Here is a 26,428-nt window from a genome sequence, read left to right as displayed (position 1 = left end):
GTCTGTTTTTAGTACAGTCTGCCTGTGCACAGCTGGTGGTGGGTCCTGTGTTTGCATAATTGTCTTTAAGAGTTTTCCCTCTTTCTTGCAATGTTTGAATTCTGTGAACATTTTTATGGAAATAATTCACTGAAAAATGTTCTTTTATATGCTGTGGATGATAGAATGGGTAGTAAGTGCCATACTACAATGCAAAATCATAAAGTTAGTATTCCCAGGTTTTAAGTATAAAGCAAAAGAGACTTAGATGATCCTGAGTACATTTCCAAGAGAGAAATTTGGCACTGATAATACATCCTAGCTATTCTGTTATGGAATGGATTTTGAGGGTATGTTAAGCAGCTGTTCAGTCTATCAGGGAGCAGCTTAACACCAAATTCATGGTGCTGGTAATGGTAGCTTCCAGATGAAGAAAAGTATTTGGTAAATGCTGATGCAACAGCAGAGAAGCAGAATTCAAACAGGAAGATCAAATTACCCCTTAAAAGGTCCCCTTATAATCTCAGCTCTCCTTCAAATGAACTAGTGGATGCAACACTGGTTCTAAGAGGGAGTCACGTACTCAAAGATTAATGGACATTTTCTAGCTTTTTCAGATGAATAGTTATGTACATGAAGATAACCCATCTATCAGCACACGTTTCTCAACACTGAAAGAGGGATGAAGCACAAAAGCTGTTTCTTGTTCGTCAGTAAATAAAACCCCTACAGCCTGTATTACTAATGGTTCTAAAACAAAAGCAGGACTGACTGCATGAAAAATTATCACTTGTTAATTAGTGGGAACCTTCATTATAAACAATGTCATCTAGCCTGACCTACAAGGAATAGCTTCCCCATTGCAATATTGAATTCCTCATGTTTTCTTACTTTTTAAGTAACTGCCATTGTAAATGCAAGATCTATAAAATAACCTATCGAGACAAATTCTTCTCCTTTCATGAGTGGAAGCTGGGAGATGTGACAAAAGGCTGAAAATTATCTAGAATTGTGCAGAGAACAGAAATGCCATTTTGCTGAGCATTTTGAGGTTTTGAAATTTTGTTTGGTTCCAGTTTGGAATGAAATATAATCTGAAACTTCCTCAGAAGAAAATTTAAAAAACAAAATTTTTCTTGAATCAACTGAAACATTTCATCTCAACAAAATTGGAATATTTTGTTTCAATTTTGGCTTTTATTTTATACTACAGCATAACATATAATACAAACAAACAAAATTGCAACCGGAAGTTGTTTTGAAACATAAAATCAAAACACGGTGTTCTGACAATGTCCTGAAACTCTTGATTTGAGTGGAACTACCTGATCTTAATAACCTTGGTCTGACTTCAGTAGAACTACTCCCAGGAGAAATGGTTACAGGATTGGTGCTTACATAGTAAAATATCTGGCAAGCAGTACAAAAGAATTCAATGTGAGTTGAGGACACTTTGCATCACTCAGCACCTTGAAGGATTGGGCCCAATCTTTTGCTTTTAGAAATGTAGGCTTTTGTTAGGTGCACAGATCCTCTCCCAGCTAATCATCTAGTTCAACCATAAGGTTTCTCAGGTGTTTTATATTTCTTTTTGGAGGGTAGCAGCATGGATTAGAGAATCACTTTTCATATTGATGAGTCACTATTTAGTTTCTCATTTAATAAAACTATAAGAGTTATTAGCTTTTCATTGGAATCAATTGAGCCCCTGCATATATGCATAAAGAATTTCTGTGGTTTTGCTTTGGATAAACTACCGTATGCACACAGAGAGACCTATCCTACCAAGATGGCAATGAAAGCAAAACTCCACAGACAGTAGAACTGGCAAATGCTGACCTAAAACAAGTTTTCTGTTGTTTTTTAAATATTCCAGTAGGTTTGTTTTCTGTTCTAGTCTCTCCACTGATTTTTTAGGGTTTCCGGGAAATAGAAGACAATAATAGTATCTTTTAAAAAAATGCAAATCCTTTTGTACACAAAGAATGAGGATCTGGATTGGCATATCCATAGAAGCAGCCGTGTTAGTCTGTATTCGCAAAAAGAAAAGGAGTACTCGAAAGCTTATGCTCAAATAAATTGGTGAGTCTCTAAGGTGCCACGAGTACTCCTTTTCTTTTTGCATATCCATAGAGTAATTTCACTTCCCTGGGAATTTAATTATATAGTATGTTTAAATTTGGGCAGTGTAAAATGTTCAAAAACATTATGAACTATTAAAAACTAGCCAAGTTGAAACCAGCTTCAGTAGACCAGAACCCTAGTGGCTCAGGTTCAAAGAATGACATCACTGTATTCCACCACCAGCCCTTCACATCCCATACTCTGTTAGCCTGTCCTCCAGAGAGGATAGATTCACAGATTCCAAGGCTAGACGGGATCAGTGTGATCATCTAGTCTGACCTCCTGTGTAACACAAGTCATAGAACTTTCCCAAAAGAATTCATAGAACATATATTTTAGACAAACATCTAATCTTGATTTTAAAAAATGCAGTGATGGAGAATCCACCATGACCCTTGTCACATTGTTTCAATGGTTAATTACACTCACTGTTTTCAATTTAAGCCTTATTTCCAGTCTGAACTTGCCTAGCTTCAACTTCCAGCCACTGGATTGTGTTATACTTTTCTCTGCTAGAGTGAAGAGCAATATTTGTTCCACATGTAGGTACTCATAAACTGTGATCAAGTGACCCCTTTAATCTTCTGTTTGTTAAACTAAACAGATTGAGCTCCTTGAGACTATCATAGGAAGCAGCACCTTCTCTTGCCACCTCCATCCCCAAGTTCCATCCCAATGACCTCTTTTGAGCTGGTGTAATGACACAATCATGCCCATGTCATAACAATTCATCAAGAGGCTGCAATGTAATCATCATGACAGAGTTTGAGTATAGATCCCTGTTTTCCAAACTTTGTGGTAGAATTTGCAGCTGTTTTGTTTTTATTTGATCCATCACTGGTTTAAATACACAGTTAATCTGATTCTCCTCTCCACTTAACAGTTTTACACTTCAGTGATGTTATTTCTCATTTACTCTAGTAACAATGAGAGAAGAATGAGCCCCATTATTTTGTAAAGCTTGTGAGTCAGTCTGTTTTGGTTTTAGGTGGGCCTGATTTCGACGTGATTGCTACTTGGAGCATAATAAATCAGGAATAAGTCCATTGAAGTTGATGAGAGTACAATAGTGTAAAACATTGTCATTTTCTATTGTGCATTTCATAAGTTCATAGAGTTTAAGGCCAGAAGATGCCACTAGATCATCTAGTCTGACCTCCTGTATATCACAATCCCTTAATTTTCATTTAGACACACCAATATCAAGCCCAAAGACTTTAGTTAGACTGAAGCATTTCAATCCTCAGAAGGCTAAACTGTGTCAGTGCAGAAGCAGAGATCAGAAGTTACAGAAGTGCCACCAATGCCCTAGGCCCCTACAATGGCAGGGAATTCGTTAAATCGGATATGTCCGGATGATTTCAGTAGGTGAACAACACCCCATGTTGCAGAAGGAGGTATTTTCCCCCATCATGCTGCTAGGTTCCTGCCAAAATGACCTGGATGAAAATTCCTTCCCCAGATTTGGCATCTGGATCAGTATGACCCTGAACATATAAGTGAGACTCATGAGTTAAGCATCTGAGAAGAGGATTCTTTGTACCACCTCAGAGCACTAGTCTACCATGTCTGGTGTCCTGTCTCCAGCCTTAGTCAAGTTCTGATTCTTCAGAGGAAGGTCAAAAAACCCCACTCAAAATAGAATACATCTGGCCAGTGACCAATTGTGAATTGGGCAGGGACTGGCTGAAGTCCTGAACTAGGGATGGTTGACACTAAAAAAGGCCAGGGTCAAATTAGAGAAGACAAAGATCCACAGTGTAATTTACATTTGAAATAAGTGAAAAGTACATATTTATTTATTAAATCTATCTATACTTATAAGGCCCCCTTTACCAAGTATCTAAGGATCTCATAAGGTAGGAAAGTGCTATTATCTCCATTTTACAGATGGGGAAACAGTGGCATTAAAGTGTTTAAACCCCTCACTTCTGATTGAAATTAATGGAAGTTAGAAGCCTAAACACCTTTGTGGCTGTGGGACAGAGATTGAGTGACTTGCCCAAGCTCACACAACAAGTCTTTAGCAGGGAATTGAACTGGGTGTTTTGAGTCCCAGGCTAGCACCCTAACTGTTGGACAATCCTTCCTTTATAGGTATAGGCATGTGAAATATATGCATTAATGTTTTCATTTTTCAGACTGCAGCATTCAAGAAATTCATATTTACTTCTGGTGTTATTTGTTTTCTACATTATGCCAGTACTAACATAAGTAAAGGTTGGTTACTCTAAAGTTAAGTTACATAAGATTTTAAAGATGTTCTTTCTTATTACCTAGTAAGAACAACCTTGATGTAGTTTGCCAAGCTTTGAATTATAAGGTATGTCATCAGTAATGTAAGTTGTTATAATTTACTTCTGACATTAAGATGTTGCTTTTGGGCACACCGTTGCAAATGTATCCTGTTCGCTTTCTTGCCTTCTAAATGCCCTTCATGTTTCAGTAAAACAATCCAATCAAAACTAAAGACCAAAAGCCCAGTAAAACAAATCAAGCATACAAATAATTCCTAGGCATTCCTGTTCTACTTTAGCTTGTTTGCCCAAGGCTTTTAAATTTCTTAAGCTGGGTAATAGTATAGCTCACTAAACTTTCAAAAGAAAATATCTATATTGTGTATTGTTTTCCATGTTACTTAGGCTAGAGTTCATAAAAGTAGAATTATTTATGCAGAAACTTTGCATAAATTTAAGCTGCAAAGTATAAATTTCCCGATGACAAACTATTGTAAGATTTCTTTTTATGATTTTCTTGTTTTATAATTTTTTAAAAAGGAAATATGGTAGTGTTGTTATTGTTTGTTGATTAATATGACAGATCCCAATGTTCCTAGTCAAGATCAGGACCCAGCTGAGCTGAATGTTATGCAAGCATGGAGAAACAGCCCTTCTCCTTGAGAGATGTTTCCATTCAATTTAAAAGAAGTTTTGGTTTAAAAAATTCCTGATTTCCATTCCTTTTAGTAAGTTTAAGTCCAGAAGGGACCATTAAGGGCTAAACTATACACACGTGCTAAACTATGCATGTGGCTTCCACTGAAACCATTCTGTGCATGTGTATATGAGGTAGAATTTGGCCTTTGTTGTCTTTGGTTGGTTTGTTTTTTTCCTTTTATGCACTCTTGCACAGATTTTTTTCCTGTGGCAGATGGCTAATTTTGATGTGTTTGGTCTAAACAAAAATTTGGCCACAATCCATCTCTGAGAGCAGAGACCGTGGGCCATATTCTCAGTTGCTGCCAGTTGGCATAGTCCCAGTAACAATTGCTAGCTGTTATGGTTGTGAAGAAAACCTTGAGAAAGTGAATCAATGGTAATTGATGCAGAGGTGTCTGCCTGAGTTTGCAGGGAGCCTGAAACAAATGAATTGCCCCAATAATTTCCAGGAAATGCTCATTCAGATGCCCAATAATGATACTCAAATGTTAACAAACTATTTCACTGCTGAGAAAAGTATGGAGGAAAGGCGAGGGAGGACCAGATAAGGAAGATTCGTACATTTTCATTTTGGTGCCACAAATGATTGGGCTTGGGAAAATAACACCATTCTGTCCCCTCGCCCGAGTCTAGCAGAAGCCAGCCCCAGCAACTCCAATAGGGCATCTGAGCCCCACCAAGGGGGATCCAAGCTCAAGGAGCCCAGGTAAGCCTCATGGTGTAGTCAAACCCCACTATGAGGAACTAATCTCAAGTAGCCCTGTAGAGGCCAGAAGGCATGTATAATCAGCACAGCCTATTATGAACAGCATCTCATTCTGGCATCCAAAGGGATTAATTTTCTGGGCAGAGTATGGTTTTTAGAAGGAACTTGGAATAGTAGCATTGTACTACTATCTTTTTATTCTTGCCAATCCAACTGTGAAAACTCTTAAATCAACTGATTGGGGGGGGAAAAAAAGAAGAATGTCATTTCAGAATATGAGTTTGCAAAAATAAATAAATACGTAAAAAAGAATGTAACACATTCAGACGTTGCTCTGACCATGAAAAGAGATGTCTCCAGCGGGTGAGATTTTGTTGTTTTTAAATCATACCTATTGACTTCCCTGGGCTTGGGAGCAGGCCCATAAAGCATAAGATTGGACTTTGTGGTAGCAAATGTACTGCATTCCTCAGCTATGAATAGTTAAGGGAGACTCAGTGGATGTGATATAAGATCAGATCCCCCAGAGATTCTTCCAAAGAGAACTTATAAGGCATGTATTAAAGAAAGGTTGAATTGCTTTGGACCAACAGCTGATTTCTTACAGAAGGGCTCCTTCCTTGGCATTTTGTTCAAGTTTTGCTAGAGAGAATAGATCACCCCCACTTAACTCAATAATGAAGAAATGATGGTGGTATCTGCAATTAATTCAAAGGTCACAATAAATTCTGTGCTTCATGAGAATCAATGTGTCCTACCTGAGAGAGAGCATGATTTTGCCTCATTAACAGATTTAAGATCAAGATGATATGAGATAAATCTGTCATAAAAACCCTGATATTAGTAATTAGCTAAATTTAGTAATTTCACAAGGTCTTTACTCTCATCGGAATGTATATTGAAATCTATCCTCTGCTTATCAATATGTTTGGCTATCCAAGACACTGGCAGCTGTCAACACTCGTAACAGATACTGTATGAACTACTTCCTTGTTAACATTGTTAGTGCCTCTGAAATACCAATAGTTATGAAAGAACTTGCAGCATTTCTGCCTTAGATTACATTGAAATGATACAGCATGTCAGACAGATGTGTAATCATATCATTAATAGAATATTTGGGGGGAGGTGTCAGGGACTCCATTTTGAGGGGGACGGAGGCATCCATCTGATAACCTGACATCCCAGGAGGGGTGCTGCCCTCCTTCAGCCTGCCTCTGGGAGGTTACAGAAAGGTTGCTGAGACTTAGCCATCCCTCTGATCACTATCCTATGGTGCTCATCAACATGGGCAGTAATGATACTGCCAGTTCTGATTGTAAGCAGATCAGCAGTGACTACATGGTTCTGGGAGCAAAGATGAAGGGGCTGGGGACACAGGCAGTGTTTTGTCCATTCTTCCACTTGAAGGTACAGTACAGGTACAGATAGGGACACACTCATCCTGGATATAAATGAATGGCTGTGCAAAAGGTGTCAATGGAAGGCCTTTCATTTCCTCGACCATAGGATGCTGTTCCATGAAGGACACTTAAGAGATGGGATCCACCTGACCGAGAAGGGAAAGAACTTATTCACACACCAACTCTCCAATCTAGTGAGGAGGGCTTCAAACAAGATTAAAGGAGGCAGTTGACAAAAGTCCACAGATAGGAAAGAAAAAGGTGAGCTTAACAGAGGTCTAGAAGTTGCAGGTGTGGGGAAGGATAAATTACAGTAGGGTCATAGGAGTGACAAGAGTGTAAATAGTGAGGGAACCTGTTCAATATCTTAGATGTCTATACACAAATAGAAGGAGTATGGGGAGTACATTGTGACAAAATGGCCAATGTTGGTATGGTAGGTCCCACGCTTTTCTTGGCCGGGGGCTAAGGCACCACTCCTTGCCCCTTATCTTGGGACACCGAGGGAAGGTGGTAGAGGAGGGAAGCAGGGGAAGGGTCTGGGTTTGCTCCTCACTCTGAGCCCCAACCCCCCTCAACTCCTTGGGTAGGGTTACCCTCGGTCCTTGACACTGGGACAGGGTCTACCTTCCTTCAGTTCTCTGGTCTTTCAAGTCTCAGCAACACACCTCCAAACTCCACACCTCTCTCCTTCCTCACACACACCCATGTCTGCCTGAAGCAGGGGGTTTTATTAGGTTCCTGACAGGGCCTTAATTGACTACAGGTGCTCCAATTAACCTGTAGCAACCCTCCCTAGTCTACAGGGAACCAGGCCTTAATTAGCCTAGGGCTTATATATCTCCACTCTCCCACTGCTCTCTGGCCCTGCTGTATCACAACATGAAGAACTGGAAGTATTAATACTTAAACTAAGTTATGACTTAACTGGCATCACAGAGGCTTGGTGGGATAAATCTCATTACTACAATAGATCACCAAATCAGGTGAGGAGGTAGATGAGGCATTACTAGAAAAAATAACAGAAATATCCAAAACACAAAACTTGATAGCAATGGGGAACTTTACCCAGACATCTGTTGGAAAAGCAATACGGTAAAACAGAATGTAATGGAAGGAAAGAGTGAAGGGAGCAGCATATGGACAATGGATTTGAAAAAAGCTGACTTTAACAAACTCAGAGAAGTAGAAGGAAAGGTTTCCTGGGAAGAAAAGGGGGGAAAAAAGGTGTTCAGGAGAGCTGGCAGTTTCTTAAAGAAACTAAAGGCACAACAGGTAACTATCCTGATGCAAAGGGAATACAAGAAAAATAGTAAGAGACCAATATGGCTCTCCCAGGAGCTCTTTAATGACCCCAAAATCAAAAGTGGAAACATGAACAAGTTCCTAAGGGATGAATACAAAAGAAATGGCACAAACATGTAGGGACAAAATCCGAAAGGCTAAGACACAAAAACACCTAACAAAGGATGTCAAAAGCAATAAGGAGAGGTTCTATACATACATTAGGAGGAAGAAAAAGATGAAGGAAAGCCTAGGTCCTCTACTTAGTATGGAAAGAGAACTAATAGCAAACAACATGAAGAAGGCTGAGGTGTTTAATGCCTAATTTGCTTCTCTTCACTAAAAATATTAATTGCGGCCAGTTGCTTAACACAATATTAGCAAGGGAAAGGAACATAAACTGGTATAGGGAAAGGACTAGTTAAAGAATATTTAGATAAGTTAAATGTATTCAAATTGCCAGGGCCTGATGAAATTCAACTTAGGGTACTTAAGGAGCTACATGAAGCAGTGTTGGAACTGCAATTATCTTCAGGAACTCATGGAGGACGGGAGATTGGCAAATATAGATTCCATTTTAAATAGAGAAACAAAGAGGACCTGGGAATTATTGAACAGTCAGCCTAACTTTCATTCTTTGAAGGATACTGTAGCATTTTATTAAACAATCAATTAGTAAGCACATAGAGGATAATAGGGTAATACATTATGGCAACATGGATTTGTCAAGAACAAATCATGCCAGACGAACTTAGTTTCCTTCTTTGACAGGGTTACTGGCTTTGTGGACGGGGGGAAGCAGTAGACCTGATATATCTTGATTTTAGTAAGACTTTTGAAACATCCCCATGTGACATTCTCATAAAAAAAACTAGGGAAATGTGGTCTAGGTGAATTACTCTAAGGTGGGTACAAAATTGGTTGAAAGACCGTATCTAATGAGTAGTTATCAATGGCTCGCTGTCAGATGGGGATAATGTATCTAATGGGGTCCCACGAGTGTCTGTACTAGGTCTGGTACTATTCAATATTTTAATGAATGAACGGGATAATGGAGTGGAGGGTGTGCTTATAGATTCTGTGGAGGACAGGATTAGAGTTCAAAATGATTGTGACAAATTGGAGAATTAGTCTGAAATCAACAAGATGAAATTCAGTAAAGACAAGTGCAAAGTACCGCACTTAGGAAGGACAAATCAAGTGCACAACTACAAAATGGGAAATAACTGGCTAGGCAGTACTACTGTAGAAAAGGATCTGGAGGTTCTGGTGGATCACAAATTGAATATGAATTAACCATGTGCTGCAGTTGCGAGAGAGGCTAATATCATTCCGGGGTTTATTAATAGGAGTGTTGTATATAAGACATCCAAGACATGTTCTGCTCAGCACTGGTGAGGCCTCGGCTGGAGAACTGTGCCCAGTTTTAGGCCCCACACCTTAGGAAAGATGTGGACAAATGAGAAATAGTCCAGAACAGAGCAACAATAATGATAAAAGTCTTAGAAAATCTGATCCACGAGGAAAGGTTTAAAAAAAGGGGGCATGTTTAGTTTTGGAAAAAGATGGCTGATGGGGAACCTGATAATCAGGTTTGGATTAAGCCACACTGGGCGCTAGTCAAGCAGACCCTTCTGAGTCTCTCTACTGGATGCATTTATATTAACACTATTCTGGACAGCACTAGAGATCTATTAACTCAAGCACCTCTGGTTCCTGCTGCACAGATGTTGCTTAGTTAACACTCTCTTATCCAGGTCAGTCAGAGATTGGCTTGTGCTGTACAGACACTGCCCTATTTACTCCTTCATGTCCATTCCAGCCCAAGGGATCCTCGTCACCCCTCTCATGCCTTATGGGCATTTACAGCAGCTCCTTGTATTTATAACATATCTTGAGGCTGTTGCTGAATGAGTCCTGCAAGCAGAACAGAGGGGACATGGACTTGTTGGAAATGAGGCAAGGTTGGGCAGGTCCCGGGGGGGAGCTCTGGTACAGGAGCTGGCCCCATAGCAGCAGCAAGGAGCAGGAGCCCTGGCTACCCTGCTGACCACTCAAGTTTGGACCAGCCACCCCTCTGTCATGATTTGATGTGAGTGGGATTGTGACCTGGTGCATGGGGTTGCAGTGCCATTCAAGTTTGGCCAGCTGCCCCTCTGCCATGACGGGGGATAGTTGTGGGGGTGGCCAGGCCAAATTTGAGTGAGTGGCATTGAACATAAACATAAGAACAGCCATACTGGGTCTAGTTTGCCTGTGCATTAATCCAGCCCTACAGATAAGTCTTCAAATGTGTAAAGGGCTGTTATAAAGAGGACGGTGATCAATTTTTCTCCATGTCCAATGGAGGTAGGACAAGAAGTAGTGGGTTTAATCTGAAGCAAGGGAGATTTAGGTTAAATATTAGGAAAAGCTTTCTAACTATAAGGGCAGTAATGGTCTGGAATAGGTTTTCAAGGGAGGTTGTAGAATTTTCATTACTGGAAGCTTGTAAGAACAGGTTGGGCAAACACCTGTCAGGGATGGTCTATTGGTCCTGCCTCAGCATGGGGAGATGGAGTAGAAGACTTTTCAAGGTTCTTTACAGCACTATTTTTCTGTGACATTCAGATTCTATGATTTTAAAAATAATTATTATTCCTTCTTTTTTTTTTTTTTAAATTATGGACCAGATGCTCCAATGGAACTATTTATATGGGATTTTTTGTCAATGAAATTGCATGCACAAATAAGAGCTACTTATGGGTGTAAGGATTTGCAGTCCTATATTTACATTTATACAAGTACACTGTAGGGCCCAATTCTCTGTGCTCTAATAAATTAGAAATATTTTGGGCTAGAATTACTATTACATTTCTTTTAGTTTACACTGCTCCAGCAATGCAAAGCAGCCATAAACCCATGATAACCATCCAGTTATCTGCTTTGCATTACTGGAGCAGTGCAAAGCAGCTAGAGCTCCCAGAGAATCTGCTTATTGATTAGCTGACCAGGACCTGAAGATGCTTTCAGACTGAGTTTTATGTGGCAAGAGGGGAGATTTTTTTCAGCCTAAAAAACTGAGGAAATTTCCTCCTTAATCCTCAAGCTGTGTGTTCCATGCACATGGGAAGAGTAGATTAATGCCATCAAGATCCACTGTATGGATTTACAAAAAGTTAAACCGAAAGTATTTTTTGGCAAACTATTTTTATAATTGTATACCAAAGTTGCTAATTTTAGTCGTGGTTTAGCCTATACTTTGTAGCCTCCCTGTTGTTAATATTTGAAGATTGCTCATAGTAAACCCATGAGCCAGGTAAACTAAAGGGGTAGATTAATTCAAAATAATACTACTTTGAGATTCAAGCTCAGCAGTTAGACATCTTATTCCTTTAGCACTAATCTAAGTTCTAATGGGTTCTTCCTTCAGCACAAATCTTATTTTAGCATCAGTGGGTGCCCCAGACCCAGAAAGGACAGTTGTGTGTGTTTATGGCACTAACCTATGGACTCCATAGGAACCTGGGAGACCCCATGTTCAAATCCCTGCTCCACTACAGGCTTCCTGTGTCATAATGGGCAAGCCTGTTAGCGTACATCTATGGTGCAGCAAATGGTGCAATTTCCATCTCAGATCGATGTACAGATGGTAGCTGTGATTGAGCTACTGATAGCATGGGCTAACCACCTAAGTACTTTCCTAGGGCCTCAGATAGGACTGCATTTGGGCAACTAGCCTGTGCTGAGGCTACCTTGCTATTTTTAGTGTGCTTGCTTGATCAAAGCCAGCGATCAAAGCTGAAAATTACATCTCGGTCTGCTGTATAGATGTACCCTCAGTCTCTCTGTGCCCCATCAGTGAAGTCTCTGTGTACCTCACAGGGATGTTATGAGGATAACTACATTAAAGACTGTGAAGCACTCAGATACTATGGTAATGGGGGGCCATATAAGTTCCTACAATAGAGGGCTTCTGGGATCAAACCCAGAAAGCTTTTTTCTCTGAGTATTATAGCAGAATGGGAACTGGAATTTTTCCAGTGAGCCAGGGCTCTCATCCCATCACAGTAAAAATGTGTTATTGCTTTTCAACAAGATGGCTGCCCACAACAGAAGTCTGATAATGAAAATCGTAATTCAAATCTTAAAAGAAAACTACATCTCACAGTTTATTCATGGTGATAAGTGCTTCGTGGTTATCAGGGCTCAGTTTGTTGGACTGAGCAAAATAAGTACAGTTTCCTTATCAATTAAATTATTTTCCACCACAGCCAATACAGCCAAGTTTGGTACTGTGACTAACCTATTTCTGAGAGGATCACCTCACTGTGATGCCCTTCTATTGGTGTCATCAAAATTAATAGGAAAAACTTGCCTTAAGCTTAATTGGTATATTTAAAGCCTACATTTTTAAATTACTTGAACGTTTTCTTAATTAAACTGGAACATTCAAAAACACACCACTTTTTATTTTATACTGTTTTCTTAATATTGCAGTATTTCAAAGATAATTGCAAACAGTTTTGAAGGGATTTTTTAGATCCAGTGCTAAGTACAACATGTTAATTATAGGCAAGTAATAACACAGTGAAAATTATTTGAATTAGATATCAAAGTCCAGAAACAATTTCACTAGAATGATCGAGAATAGCAATTGTTTCCCTGCTGTTTATACCATAATCTCATTATGGATTTGTATTGGGTTCACTGACTGTATCTTTAATATCTACATGGACAGATGTTGTTGGGGTTGTTAAGACAATTTGGGAAACTCCCATCTTCCATCACCATTGTCACAGAGGTCCAGAAACCTTAACCTGATGTTTCAAACTCATCTTGCCAATGAGACAGAGTCAAAGAAATGCATCTGTTTGTCTTCCTGGTGGTTTTAAGGAAAATGAAGGCAGTGATGATATTTTTCAATAAAGTCATTCTCTCTTTCAGCTTGTAATGTTTGTGGGGTTTAATTTAAAAGGTAACTTCTGACATGTTTCTAATCTTTAGACTGTGTATAGTGATGGTTAAAACAAAAAAATGAAAAATACCCAGAATATTCCTACACTTCTCTTGATACCACACTGAATTAAACCACATTCATCAAATAAGGTTATACATTTATCTTCATAGCACAATACCACAACTGGGGTGTGGGGGAGAGTTGTTGTGAAGTTCAAGGTTTTGCAAACGTTCGTGAGATATTTTCAAGCATTTTGTCAACGTTTTTGGAGTTTTGTCAGAAACAAAAGACTTGGAAAATACAAGAAACTACACCCACTCCTAGCTACCTCAGATTTCTGACTCCACTTCTTGATCAATGCCCTGCCCCCAAAAGGCATGTCCACCAGTGTTTTTCCCCAGGAATTGAAATTAGGCGGGGGGCGGAGGGGGGTTCAAATTTACAGGGGGGCGGTCAGGGCCGATGAGGGGTGAGACCATGAAGGTGGGCTGTATGGCACCATAGTAAAAACTGAAAAATGTTTCATGACCATTTTATTAGATTTTAAAATCATCACACAAATTAAAGTTGTCTACTCACGCCTTCTATGAAGCACCACATCTACATCCTCCTTGGTTTCTTGTTATAATTTTGCACAACACTGTTAATGAACTTCTTGAATGCAATGCATTCATCTTTGGTGGCTTCTCGTGTGTCCGGTACTTCCATTCCTTCAATTGATATGCTCATTAGTTCATTCACATGATCAGGCAGAAGGCGACTTCTTTCAAAACACAAAATTCTATTCAATGATGAAAAAGAACGCTTCAACTGTAGCTGTTGTGACTGGGGGGTAGCAAGAGATGGATTCCTACTTCTTTCAGCCCAGGAAACAGCATAAAGATCGGGTCGAGCCACTAGTGATGATAAAAAAAGAAGTTGAAGTCAAATCTTCATTCATTTGTCGTATGATATTCCACTCTGTGTTCAAATTCTCTATTCTGTCCTGAGCACATGGCAGCCCCATTGCTGGTAGTGCCTCACTCCACTCAGCTGTCGGTGTTTTATAAGACGGATCTGTAAAAGCTACATAGAGGTTGAGTAGAATCTAGAAGTTGCTGTTGTATAGTTTTAAGAATCAAGTCTGTGTACTTTTTCAGTTGTTTTAACAAACACTTCTTGTTCTGTTCACTTAAGGATTCAATATAAATGCCTTCATTAGTCAACTTCTGGACTGAAGTCTTTGCTTCTTCCAGTACTTTTTCAATGGATAGCTCTCTGATTGATCCAAATGTAGATTCTATTGCTGGACAAAGATCTACGACTGTTGTAGCAGATGCCTGGATGGCATTGTTTAATGACCCAAGTGGTTTCAACAGTAGACTTAAAAGAGAGAGAATGGCAATAGTCTTCTCTGAACGTAGTAGCAAAAGTAATCCACCAGCCTCACTACTTAGATCCATCCCATCTTGGTAGATACTTTCCAAAGCCAGTAATAATGGCTGGAGTAATTTTAAGACAACAGCCAAGGATCGCTCATGAGAAAGCCAGAGGGTTTTCCCGGGTTGGACTAATTTGAACTTCAGTCCTAGTATATCTTCTATAGTTTCCAAGATATTCAGTCTTTTTGGACTCTTGCTGAAAAAAGAATATAATGAAGACATTAAATTTGTAGCTTTTTAATGTCTTTTGAAGAGTCTGCAGCTCGTACTAGCACTAGTTGGAGTAGATGGCCTCTGCAGTGTGTATAGGAGAGATTAGGGTTACACTTTTCTCTGAGCAAAGCTTGTGCTCCACCATGTCTTCCAGAGAAGTTTGCAGCTCCATCAAATGCACAAACAGCCATCTGTTTGGGGTCCAATTGACAAGCATTTAACTCTTCTAAGATGTAGGTTGTCACAGATGCAGCCAATCTGTCTTCTATAACTTGAACATCTAGAAATGCATGTACTGGCCTACCACTGACATCAAGATAACGTACACAATGACTTAATACTTGATGACCATTTGCATTGGTGCATTCATTAGCCATGTATGCAGATTTTTTGAATGTGGTGAGAGTGTTCTTCGCTTTTTCAACTGTTGAGTCTTTCGCTGTTGCACCACATGTGTCTAGCCAGTCAGTTGAGTTTCTTGCAGAAAGATAGTGAGCAGTTGCTGGTCTTGTTTGGAACCAGTGTTCAACTTCAGGATGAACAAGTCACAATGCACTTAACATTGGCCTCCAGTTTCTAGTGTGTGGTATCTCTTGCCTAAATAGAAAGTATGATGCCACATAGTTTGTTCGCATGAACTGTGTTGTGTCTCCAGCATTCTTAACAGCCTCATTAACACTCACCGGTGTTGTCCTTGGTCAGTGGAGACTCAGAGTTCAGAGGTGCTTTCACATGAGTTCAGCTACCAGATGGGGGGCAAGAAGGCACCTTGCTCGTTCCTCCAGCTGCTCACTGTTCACTCTGGCCACTGTTGTTCATTGTGCCACTGTTCACTCCATTGCTCTGTTGCCAATGGCCCTGCGCCGTCACCTTCTGTTGCCACCTGCCACTGTGACCTCTGTGAATTGGTCTCTTGAGGTTCCACCCAGCTCTCAGTAATTTCAGCTGAGCTCTCAGTGGGGGAACCTCACTGCTAGGGCAGACTAGGCCGTCTCTTCTACAGAAACACTGTCCCACAGCAGGTCTAAGCACTTAGACCTGATTATCAGTGATTTCAACTGTAGTGGTCACTTAACACAACAAAAGACTGTCTGTGGAGCCTAATCAGCTCTGTCTTTAAACAGTGGAGAGGGGCAAGTCAAATCGTACTTGTGACTCAGGCAGACCATTGAGCAAAACACCTGTCCCCACCCTCTCTCTTGCTGCCCTCAATCAGCAAAGGCTAAGCACAGTTCTACTGCCCTTTACTCATACAATAAGAATAACAACATTTCTTTACCCCCCACATTCAAGTGATTTGTAACCCAACCCCAACCAAAATCTATCACTTGGGCAACACAGCTCTGTTTGCTGCATACCTAGATAAATTAGGTGTGAATATAAATACAATCTGGTCCTGAAGCCTTTCCCCCTAGCCCCCAGCTCATCACTGGCTTCTCAGGGACAGCTCATTTAGACTTTGCTTACAAATCATAATTTGAAATTATTAGGTTGGCCAGCATCACTGAAATGAATGCACTGACATGGTCTTAAAAACAACAGCTGTATAAGGAAGCTAGTCTATATTCCTACTTTTCAAATCTTATACTTTTTCAGATACACGTATTTTATCATACACTTTATATGCTTTTAAAGTGTGTATTAATGTTTCAATTTAATTCAAATTTCCAAACAATCACTAAATTGGCAACACTGCATGTAACTAGTTCACATAACTGGGGGGGGGGGGGGTAAACACCCCCATGGGGGCGGTTGTAGGGAAATCCCTGCCCACAATTCCTCCTCCCAGTATAGGAGTGTCCCTCTCATGAAAGAAAAGTGTCCCATTCAGTCTCTGCCAGAGGTGGAAAAAGTGAGGTTAGAGAACACAAATCTAATAATCTCCCGAATCAGATTGGACTCTCTCTCCACAGGAAAAAGAATCAGTAATGATAATGAGATGAGGGTCAGAGAGGGTCGGGGGGGGGGGATTTTTTTAATGAAACGAGGGAGTGCTGAGGGCTGAGCAGATGAGCAATACAAGTGCCCTTCAGTCAGAAGGGAGAGGTCAGTAGGCCTGATTCCAATCTCAGACTGGTTTTATGCCAGTGTAACCCCACTGACCTCGGTGGAGTCACTCTTGATTTACACTGGTGTAACTGAGGAGAGAATTGAAGATTGTGAAAGTAAATAGTTCCTTCAGTAAAAAGTATATAATTTCTAGTGGTCATGGTTGTATGCTGCTTTGCAATTGAACACGGTTCACGTCATTTCAAGGCCATTTGAACATTGCGGGTTTAAAGTTATGCAGGAGACTAGAACAGCAATAATTCAGCATTCTGACAAGGCTTGGGGTCCATCCAAGTTGCTGGCAGATAGGAGTGCATCAATGCTTCTTCGCACTTTTCCCTCCAATAAATGCAAGTAAAAGATCCCAATACCCTTCCTTCGTCAGAGATAGGAGGGAGAGGAAGAGAGGAATCCTCCTCTTGAGGAGCTGATGGGGAGTAAAGGAATTGTTTTGGAAGAGAATGAGCAAAGCCACTGGGGATTCTCCTTATTGCTTCCAACACCATCTTCAGGTTGGGTTGCCTAAAACGTGTCCCTGTTTTTCCCAACCACTTCAACGCTGGGAGCTTTTGTGCACCTTCACCTCATTCCTTCTGCCTGAGGGAGCGCCCCAACTCCTTAGGGAACGGGTGTGTGCCTTGCGAGTCAAAGACCCTTGGGGCTCGGGAGAGGAGGGCATGGCTTAGGGTTTACTGTCAGTGTAAGGAGAGGAATGGAGAGTTCACTGTGCCTGTGCTATTGGCATCCAGTACCCTGAAGTGTAGGAGGCCCTCTGCCCCTAAACTGGATTGAATACAGTGGGCCAGATCCTAAACTGGTGCAAATATGTGTAGCTCCATTTATAGATTCATAGATAATAAGGTCAGAAGGGACCATTATGATCATCTAGTCTTACCTCCTGCACAATGTAGGCCATAGAATCTCACCCACCCACTCCTGTGAAAAACCTCTCACCTATGTCTGAGCTACTGAAGTCCTCAAATCATGGTTTAAAGACTTCAAGGAGCAGAGAATCCTCCAGCAAGTGACCCATGCCCCACGCTGCAGAGGAAGGCGAAAAACCTCCAGGGCCTCTTCCAATCTGCCCTGGAGGAAAATTCCTTCCCGAACCCAAATATGGTGATCAGCTGAACCCTGAGCATATGGGCAGTGTGTCCCTCTTGTGTGTGAGGGTGGAATTAAGAGAGGAGTGGTGCTTCTGTACCAATCACCCTGCTGTGTTACAAAGTTGAGTGTGAACTTTGAGGCTCCACACTGAGTTGGCATTGGCGGTGCCAAAGCGGATAGCACTGGACCATCAAATCTTTCAACATTTGCCCATCAGTCCTTTATCATTTATTTAAATCAAGATTTTGCTTCAAGTTATGTCTTGTAGTATTATATTGTGGGTGCTAAATAACAAAAGAATTGTGAAATTAATAATTATTTACTTACAGGAATTACAACTTTTTCTTATAACAACCAAGGGCCCAATCTGCAAACCCTAACTCATGGTTGAGCAGTTCACATTAACGAGACTACTTGTGCAAAGTCTGCCCCTGAAATTATAAATATCATTTGTGGGTTTTAGGCAGAACATATTTTTTTGCTGCTAGGTGGAGTAAATGGAGTAGCTTGCCTACAGGTAACTGCTGGGTCTCAATAGTTAACTATACCTTTGACAGAGGATTTTAATATCAGCATCTTGAATTTGAAAATGCTCATATTTCTTACGTTGCTGTTAATAGCTCCTGAGGCTTAAGTTTTACCTTGTCATTTATGATTATATTCATATTTAAATGCAACAGTTTAATTCAAAAATGACTGAATGGATTTGATAAAACAGACTGTACAGTAGATGAAATGAAAAGTTTCAATATACTGTATGTAGGAATTTTAAATTACCTTTAAATAATACACAAGGTAGGACATAGAAAATTCAACTGAAACAGATTATGAAGATACTTATCAATGCATGACTTCTTACAGACTTTAGGAAATGAAGCCCGAGCTGCTATTCTGGAAAGCTTTCATGTCAGGACATTCAATTCAAGTGCCTTCTGCAAAGTTTCCAATGATGGTTACAACAATGTCTATCCCAGGCTCTTCTTTCTTCCATTCTGTTTCTGTAATTATTCTCTTTCTGTCACCCACGCACACACATTTCACAACAAGGCCAAATCCTCTCCATGTTTAAAGGTTATAGATTCATAGATTACAAGGCCAGAAGGGACCAGTGTGATCATCTAGACTGACCTCCTGTATAATACAAGCCACAGAACTTCCCCAAAATACTTCCTAGACCAGATGTTTTAGAAAAACTCCAACCTTGATTTAAAAATGGTCAATGATGGAGAATTCACCACAACCCTTGGTAAATTGTTCCAATTGTTAATTACTTTCACCACTAAAACTTTATGCCTTCTTTCAAGTCTGAATTTATCTAGCTTCAACTTCCATCCATTGGATTGTGTTATACTTTTCTCTGATAAATTGAAGAGACCATTATTAAATATTTGTTCCCAAGAAACTACTTATAGACTGTAATCAAGTCACCCCTTAACATCCTCTTTGTTAAGCTAAAAAGATTGAGCTCTTTGAGTTTCACTATAAGGCATGGTTTCTAATCCTTTAATCATTTTTACTGCTCTTCTCTGAATACGCTCTAATTTATCAATATCCTTCTTGAATTGTGGGCACCAGAACTGGACAGAGTATTTCAACAGCAATCATACCGGTGCCAAATATAGAGGTAAAATAACCTCTCTCCTCCTCCTTGAGATTCCCCTGTTTATGCATCACAGGCTCGCATGAGCTTTTTTAGCTATAGCATCACACTGGGAGCTCACGTTCAGCTGATTATTTGCTATAACCCCAAAATCTTTTTCAGAGTCACTGCTTCCCAGGATAGAGGCCCCCATCCTCTAAGTGTTGCCTCCATGCTTTATTCCTAGCTGTATACATTTACATTTAGCCATTTTACCAAGTGATCCAGGATCATTCTGAATCAGTACCCTGTCCTTTCATTACTTACTACTCCCCCAATTTTTGTGCGCTCTGCAAACTTTATCAGGGATAATTTTATATTTTTTTTCCAGATAATTAATACAAATATTAAATAGCATAGGACCAAAACCAGATCCCTGCTGGACCCTACTGGAAACACACCCGCTCAATGATGATTCCCTGTTTACAATTAAATGCTCAGAAATATCAGTTAGCCAGTGTTTAATCCATTTCATGTGTGCCATGTTATTTTGATATTTTCTTAGTGTTTTTTAATCAAAATGTTGTGTGCTACCAAGTCAAACACCTCAAAGAATTCTAAGTATATTTTATCAAGACTATTTGACTTTTATCAACCAAATACCTTGTAATCTATGTTTTTTAAGAGTCCATGTTACAGCTCTTGAACAAAAAAGATAAGTGGAGGCTCCCTATGGTCTGATAGCCTGAGCAGACTATACCACCTTTATGGTGAGTCCGATGCAGTGTTATCTAGTGCTGGTCAGAGAAACTTGAACGGAACTATATTTCATCAGTATACAGGATTCTGGCTAAATTGAAATGCTTCACAAAATCTGCCCAATATATCCAGAATTTCTTTTTATTTTGTTTTTATTTTTCATTTGAAAATGACTTCTCATTTCAATTTTTAAATTTTGTATTGATATATTAGAATATAATAAAAAAAAATTCAAAAGCTGTTTTGATTTTGTTGAAACAAAATATTTCAGATGACCCAAAGGGAAAGCATTTGGGAATTTTCCTTCACAGAGAATTTTGAAATTTTCAGTTTTCACTCCCGTTTGGAATGAAGCCAAACTTTGAAAACTCAAAATCCTTCACAAAACGGAACTTCTGTCCTCAGAACTGCTTTAGTGTTCTCTTTATCTTTTTTCTCTTGTAAATTGGCTTTGGGCACAGTTTCAAAAGGTGATTTTGCCATCCTCCACCATCCTTTAAGGTCACCAGCCTCCATTATGGACTTCCTTGTGCAAGAGACAGCAAAAATAGCATAACTCAAGGATACGGGGGGCAAAGGTGGCTTTATGCTACAAGTCCATCATTTGGATTCTGATTCAGCTTGGGGCTGATGCAACACCCAGCAGAAATTAGAGCAGTCTTTCCTGGGTTGCCTATGTGCCATGTTGCAGTCCAGAGTAGCCTAGAATCACTGTAGTGCTGTGGGGACTTTCCCTTCTACCTGTGATGTGACCCTTCTCATCCATAGTTCTGTCACCTCCTCCAGCATGCCCCCTGCTCCATGGACTGGGAGGGGGCAGCATAGAGTTGCATACAGCCACCCTACACTGGTCCTGGCTGGCGGAATTCTTCTTGTATGGTTGTGGCACCTTTACAGTTCACATATGTTGGAGTGGCATATAGGGGCCAGAATTGGAGCCAGACCCTCTGGTCTGAAACAATGGCCACACATTATTATGACCACAGTATGCTAATGGTTTATGTTACTGCTGTACTGATATAAGCATAAGTGGAAGAGATTCTGCTGCCTTCATTACTTTGATAGGGACCCTGATTTTTTACTTAGTCTTTGTTTCCTTTTCTTCATCTATCCTTTATACATAGTAACATAGTAACTTTGGAGCTCGGAGCTCTCAGGAATGCCCACTCCTTTTCTCCCCATTAATTATGCAGTTGAGTTTGTGGTCTTTGACGTTGTTGCTGCAAACACTCTGATAAAGCTTGAGGAGCTTTAGAGCTTGAAGGTTGAAGCAACCAGCTTTTCTCATTGTTTGTGTGTCACTGCCCTACTGAGTCTTATAGCTCAGCAGCTTATTTTGAATTTGTTTCACGTTAATATAGCATAATAGAAAACTTTTCACTGATCACCATTTTAAGATCCTCCACAATACCCCTGTATACAAACAACTGTAAACATACAGGTAGATTTTCACAACAGCTTTGGATTTTATTGAGCAAAACCATTCTTTATTATTGCTATGGTAAAATGCCATAAAAGCTTCAGATGATAGGAAAGAAAAGACTGACCACACAGGAAAATTTGTTACCCGGAATGGTGTAGTATTATTGACAATGTTTGTCATTCTACATGATAATTTGCCTTTTTGGATTTGCAATAATAAAGCTCTTTAACTCACTGGAAAATAGTTATGAATTTAAAAATTGCACGAATGACTCACAATAGAAAAGCCTAAATGAAAACTATTGCCATAAAGGGTAAAACCACTACGATTTTTTCTTTTGTTGGGGAAGCAGGGGGCGGAAATTAAGATTCTTCTCACATCCTCTGCTTTCTTCTCTAATCACAATGCAGGCACTATCAGTGAACGTAGAATCTTTGTATTATTTCCAAGTTTCTTCTATTGTCAGTCACTGTGACAAAGTGCAGGACAATCTGACACAATGATGAATCACTCCAGACATTGAGTTTTCACATGGCTGTCAAATGATCTCAGTAGGCTGTGTCACCTGAAAATGCCAAAAGACTAAAACCGTGTTTTGCTTTAGAACAAAGGCAGAGTTTGCTATAAACCCCATGGATTCAGATGAGAGTCTAGAGGGCCAATTCTGATCTCTCTTACCCTGTGTAAATCAGTGGAATTACACCAGTGTGAATGAAGTCAGAATCAGGCCCTTTGGATTTAATAAACGTTAAAAGTATACAATACAAGGATTTATTGTTTTAGTTTTTAAATTCCTTCATATCACAATTTTTATCGTAATTATTATTAAATACCCATTTCTTGATGTACCACTTACCAAATTGCAGGGTATTCTATTCTAACTGTTTTTGGTTTCATATATAAAATTGAGTTTCTTTGTTTTTTCCCAGCATGGCAAGTTCTCCAGCAAGCTTTTCATTTTCCCTATGGAACAGGTAAGATGTAACAGAACTGATGATAACTGATTGATGTATAGTCAAATGCAAATATGCTTGTTTAAATACATGCCTTAGTTTCATGTAGATTCCATTATTGATGCTACTGTAACTCCAGCTCATTTTCTCCATGAAAATGTTGTGTTCTCCCAGATTATTATTCACAAAGGCAGCTTTTTGAGTTATTTCTGCTCCTGCACAATATTCATGATAGCAATTTGATACCTTAGCAGTTTCAAGGTTATCAGGTGATTGAAAATCCTACTGCTTACTTCAAGGTGTAACATATAAAACTGTACTGCCATCCATTATCACAGTATAATAGTTTTTCTTAATGCCTTTCATGAACTGCTGATTTAGAAGTGTAAGCTAACTTCAGAAAGGGCTTATAAGTTTCAGACTTTTTAGGCACTGTGTAACTATGGAATGCAGCCCCTTGATTTTGTATTACTGTATATACTATTTAAGCAAGCAATATTTAATCTTTTTCACAGACATTGATACATCAGCTGCAGAAGGAAGACATTATGCTATATTTATAATGAGAAACAAAGAAGTGGTTATCTCATGTTAAGGGCTAATGCTGGTTTGATATGAATCTCATGAGTAAGAATTGGACACTGTAGATCTTAGAGATTAACATTATACCAAGAAGCAGCTACTAAGCCATAAGATACAGTAGAGTTTGCTAACTGATAAATGTAAGTGAGGACTTTGAAGAAAAAACCATCTTTTCTCAATCCGTTTTTGAGGCTCCCAACCACCCACTGAATTTCAGTTTCAGATGTAATTTGGGTAGTCTCTAATTGGCGAATAGTGTTGCTTGATTGAGTTTACATGGTGGCATCTGCTTAAGTAACAGATGTCTGTGCCACTAAGGTGCTATGTTCTCACTTTTTATATATGGGGAAATTGCTTCTAAAAGAGATTTTATTGTCTTTATGCAAATGAAAATACAATATTCCTATCCTTAAAGGATCCTCATTATAACAGAATCTTAAATAATCATAGATGCATGTGCAACCTCATAAAATCTTTTGATATTTTGGATATTAAGGAAGTTCTTTATGCACTGTCAATTGTGCATGAAATGAGTTCTTATTTTAACTACCGGTATAAAGATATTAGCTCTTCAATGAAGCCCCATTGGATTTCTAAACAAATAGTGCACAATAGTTGATTGTGCCAAAGGTTTTCAAGTAAGAATTTCACATTCAGTTTCTTACACAGTATTGAAGGGAATGCGAGAGCTCTATATTTATTCAGTGGAAATATAGTAAATATATATATATATATATTCTGTGTTTTCCTCCCTACAGTATTACGGTAGCAATGTACTTTGGTAACGAAGCGCGTTACCTCTTTAAGGATTTGTTTTTCTGACCTGTACTAACTGAGGTTCAGAGTACGAGGAGAGCAGCTTCCCTAGAAGATGTGTACTTCTCCACAGATGCTGACTTTAGTTCATCTGTAACTGATAGAAATTTGGCTGGGAAGAAAAATGGCGTCACAGTTAAAGCGTAAGACTGAGCAGTAGGAGAGAGGGCTTCTATTCCTGTATTTGTCACATGTACCCTGTGTAACTGTGGGTATGTCTACACTGGCTTAAAAAACCCATGGCACAGCTGCGGCTGGCCCAGGGCAGCTGACTCCGTCTTGTGGGGCTCGGTCTGTGGTGCTAAAAATAGCTGTGTGGACATTTGGGCTCGGGCTGGAGCTTGAGCTCTGGACTCAGGCCTTTTGTTTTGGACCAGAATGTAGATGGTCTGGCCTAGTAGTCAGAGCAGGAGTCATGTCTAGTGGGTGGAACAGGCGTCCAGGTTGGGGAACGAAGCCAAGGGTCAGCCCCAGGGTCAGCTGCTAGTTACCAGAGCCAGGGCTCAAACCAGAGTCAGAACCAGGCATCAAAGCTGATAGTCAGAGCTGCAGTCAGATACCAAATGCTGATGCCAAAGGTCAAGCCAGAGTCAGAAGCTGGAGGCTGGGGTTGGAGCCAGGACTGGTAACTGATGATTGGAGGCAAGGCATAAGGGTAGCAGGACAGGCGAGGATCAAGCATGGAGCGGGAACATGGTGGGAACAGGCGCAAAGGTGGGGTAAGGCAGGAGCTAGGAGCAGAGCAGGAATCAGGAACAGAGTTGGGTACAGGAAGCAGGCACAAGCAGGGCCCAATGCAGCCACAATAGGAAATAACCCTGTTGCTCAGACAAACTTCCTGTGCTGCCTCCTAGCTTACACAGTGTGGTTGGACCTCCAATCAGGGCTCTCATATGTGTGCCTTGGCTAAGGCTACAGTCCTACTAGCTTCTTGGCCCACCAGGTTTCACCAGATATTGGGTGGAGGATAGGATACAGCAGCAGTCTGGGGACTCCCAGGCCTATGGTTCAAAATCTGGAACATATCACCATTTATTCCCTCTGTGCTTAACAGTGAGTAAAGTTGTGAAGGACTTACAGCATGGTCCCCGACTGCTTTCAGGAGTCAGAATCCAGTACATGCAGCAGCTAGAGTATGGTCTTGTGGTTTTTTAAATATTTTGCATTTTGGAAAAATAAATCCAAGTATTGAGAGTGAAAGAGGGGTGAGTAGAAATATGATTCTTGATCCTCTTCTGTCAAGGACTGGTTCTTTAGGGAAAATGAAGCTTGCCACTGGTTTAAAGTTTCAATGGGAAATCTACTTTGGGTAGATATACAGGTATTAAACCCTTCAAACTATATTTATTTGCATATTTATTCAGTAAGTTAAGTAAGATGGTAGCTGAGATGCAATGAATTGTCGACCTGCTGGCAGCAATATTAATAATAGAGGCGTGTGCTTTATTCTACTGTTTGCATTCACATCTGCTTCACAAACATTACCAAGATAATCACATTCCTCCAGCAGCTGCTTTGCTTTAGCTCACAAAAATAATTCAAGGGTAATGCACCTTGTCTAAGTTAATTCCAAATACATGTCTCAAAGAAAACAAAAAGTGCATGGTGCATATTTTGACCCACTGCACTACATCAAAGATACAAAACGACTGGAATAAAATTGGGCAAAAATCATCATTTGCTCAATAATGTTTCTGAACAGCAGTAGCTTGAGTTTGCTATTTTCTTTATATATGAATAAATATCAAACTACAACCTAAATTGTAGCTTGTTCAGGTCCTCAAACATCTCATATGATAAGAGGCAAAGAATACTATGTGAAATTGATATAGCTTATGAAAGTGTTGCCCATTAAAAGAGGAATCATGGTCTGGTGGTATGATCGTAGGCCAAGAAGCTTACTTCTCAGGTATCTGTAGTTCTTCAAGGAGACTGTCTGTCTGTATGGAGCCCTACTTCTGAGATGACGCATTTCCCAGTGAGTAAATTTGGGCCGCTCTGTCGGTGTCTGTTGGTGTCTGAACATGCTCCCTAGTGCATCCAAACATCTTGACCAAGAATAGATACAGGCACACAGACTCAAATGCCCCTCAGTTCCTTTCCTGGAAAATAGAACCAAGCAGATATTTCTTAACTCCACATGTCCTACCCT

The 26,428-nt window shown here is 40.0% G+C and overlaps 1 long non-coding RNA gene across 1 annotated transcript in view; it reads left to right on the top strand.

The window, feature by feature from the left end:
- LOC141995841 (uncharacterized) overlaps positions 1-22,873 on the top strand; it is a 136,779-nt gene extending 113,906 nt beyond the window's left edge. The window contains exon 3 of the long non-coding RNA XR_012641410.1: positions 22,855-22,873. This is a non-coding gene — a long non-coding RNA (uncharacterized LOC141995841). The remainder of the gene's footprint in view (positions 1-22,854) is intronic.
- The last annotated feature ends 3,555 nt before the right edge of the window (positions 22,874-26,428 follow it).

The sequence above is a fragment of the Natator depressus genome, chromosome 11, assembly GCF_965152275.1.
Source record: "Natator depressus isolate rNatDep1 chromosome 11, rNatDep2.hap1, whole genome shotgun sequence".
In the NCBI taxonomy this organism is placed as follows: domain Eukaryota; kingdom Metazoa; phylum Chordata; order Testudines; family Cheloniidae; genus Natator; species Natator depressus.
The sequence above is the reverse complement of the archived record's forward strand: the minus strand, read 5'-3'. Positions and strand labels throughout refer to the sequence as shown.